Here is a 2,736-nt window from a genome sequence, read left to right on the forward strand (position 1 = left end):
ACAGATAGACACAAGAGCCCGCTTATTATTTTAATAAGATTATGTAGAATTATATGACGTCTTCTTGATTCTGCCAACATTGGCCCTCATTCCAAGTTGTTCGCTCGTTCTTTTTCTTCGCATCGGTGCGATAAGTCACAAACTGCGCATGCGCAATGTTCGCAGTGCGTCTGCGCCAAGTAAATTAGCACAAAAGTTTGGTATTTTACTCATGGCTTAACGAAGCTTTTTCTTCGTTCTGGTGATCGGAGTGTGATTGACAGGAAGTGGGTGCTTCTGGCCGGAAACTGACCGTTTTATGGGTGTGTGTGAAAAAACGCAGGCGTTTCAGGGAAAAACGCGGGAGTGGCTGGTGAAACGGGGGAGTGGCTGGGCGAACGCTGGGCGTGTGTGTGACGTCAAACCAGGAACGAAACTGACTGAACTGATCGCAGTGGAAGAGTAAGTCTCGAGCTACTCAGAAACTGCAAAGAAATATCTAATCGCTATTCTATTCGCAATTCTGCGAACCTTTCGTTCGCAATTCTGCACAGCTAATAGTCACTCCCAGTAGACGGCGGCTTAGCGTGTGCAAAGCTGCTAAAAGCAGCTAGCGAGCGAACAACTCGGAATGAGGGCCATTGTGCAATTCTGGGTTAGACATCCTTTGGCTCCCCAGACACTGTGGTACTACAAGTCCCAGTAAAAGCTGAAAGGGTATACTGGGTCTGGGACTGAAGAGCCAGAGGTTGCCCAAGTCCGGTATAATACTTTGTCATGGTTGTAATGAGGAAAGCACATGTGAGAATTATTACCACAGGTTCTGCTTTAAACTTTTACAGGAGTCATTGTTTATTCAGTTGTAAAATACATTCAGGAGATTACAGGTCAAGTGTGTGACAGAGTGTCAGGGCATGAGGAATGCTGAGGGGTTAGACCTGATGGGTCCATTAGTAATATATATTAATGGAGGACTGAGAAGAAGGAGAAGAAGTGAGCCTTGGCAACCAATGCCCTTGGCAACCAATCAGCATTGAAGTAACATTTATAATTTGCATACTATAAAATAATACAGAGCAGCTGATTGGTTGCCATGGGCAACTTCTCCACTGGTTCACTTCTCCGCACTTTTCACTGCTTCATGAATAGACCTGTCATTTCCAGTTTAGAGAAGCATCCCTTCAGTAGATTTGTTATGTTGTTGTCACTGCATAAAGGCTACATACACATGTCCTTGTTTACCTAGGGGTATATTTACATAGGAGCGTGTTTTTAGAAGTGGAGATGTTTCCCATAGCAACCAATCAGATTGTACTTATTATTTATCTAGCACCTTCTAGAAGATATAAGCTAGAATCTGATTGGCTGCTATGGGCAACATCTCCACTTCTTAAAACATACACATTTGTAAATATACCCTCTAGTGTCCATGCGCTATATGGCATGAGACGTCCTACGTGACTGTTTGAGCCACTCTGAGAGGTGCAGTGTAGCTGCGACTTCCACCACGCAGGAAATAGTTTTACACACGCACAAAGTTACAGATGATGCACAGTGAACTTGGCGTGAGGAAAAACCGCGGCACTTTGTAGACAGATTCAGACACGGTCGCACACAGATGTACAAGTGTCGCACATCAGATTGATCAGTGTAATCTAGCAGAGCAGTTTTGTCACTTCCAGTTGTTTCATAGTTGTGAATAAAATGCACATGTTGAGCAAAACGGGGCCTAGCGTGCAGAGAGGGGCTGCTTGATGCGACTGTAGCCACAGTATATGAGGACGCATTTGTACATGTCCCTCAATAGAATCAGAATAATATATAATTATGGCAGCCACATCTCAGCCCGCCCTATTGCTCAGCATAAACACTGGCCAAACTGGACAGTCAACAAGATAACTTCATCATGGGGGCCTGTTAGTGATGTTATAAGAGGCAGGGTCGTAACTAGAGGCTGGGGCATGCGACAGGTACTAGCGCACATATGTAATAGTACCCCTGTGTGTGTAAGTGCAATTGTACCTGCTTTCTTCAATCGACGCTTGCGGTTTTGAGACCTCTCCCGACTTCTGCTTCAGGAGCCTGTGGCAGACGAATAATCACCCCAAGGACACCCCACGGATAAAGGAAAGGCAAATGGGCGGTGACAACACGTTTATTAGATCAGGGTAGAGAAACGTCACCGTTTTATATACTGAAAAGATGATTAACAAGTTAACGCTACCTCAGAGGCACGGGGTGAAATATCGCGTATCATCTGTATCAATAGCATAAGTGTCATCACATATCCTTTGCATAATAAGCATCAACGTTGTCACATATCATTGGCATAATAGGTATAGGCATTATCACATATCATTTGCATAACAGACATGAATGTTGGTACAACCTCAACATATGTATCGGGCAGAACATAGAAAGAAAACGAAGGTCTCTCAACCGTGGGAGTTCAGGAATATTCAGCCAGTATACTAATACACCTATTCAACCAGTATACTAATACACCACTAGATGGCGCTGTGGACACAGTAAAGGTAGTCTCTGGCCCTACACACAATCCGGAGTAGTTCATAGATATCAGTTTAGATCAGGTATGTCCAAACTGCGGCCCTCCAGCTGTTGTGAAACTACATATCCCAGCATGCCCTGACACAGTTTTGCTGTCAGAGAACGCTAAAGCTGTGTCAGGGCATGTTGGGACAGTTTGGACATGCCTGGTTTAGATGAATCCCAAAAGTCACCTTAAATATAGGGGTC

The sequence above is a fragment of the Pseudophryne corroboree genome, chromosome 5, assembly GCF_028390025.1.
Source record: "Pseudophryne corroboree isolate aPseCor3 chromosome 5, aPseCor3.hap2, whole genome shotgun sequence".
Classification (NCBI taxonomy): domain Eukaryota; kingdom Metazoa; phylum Chordata; class Amphibia; order Anura; family Myobatrachidae; genus Pseudophryne; species Pseudophryne corroboree.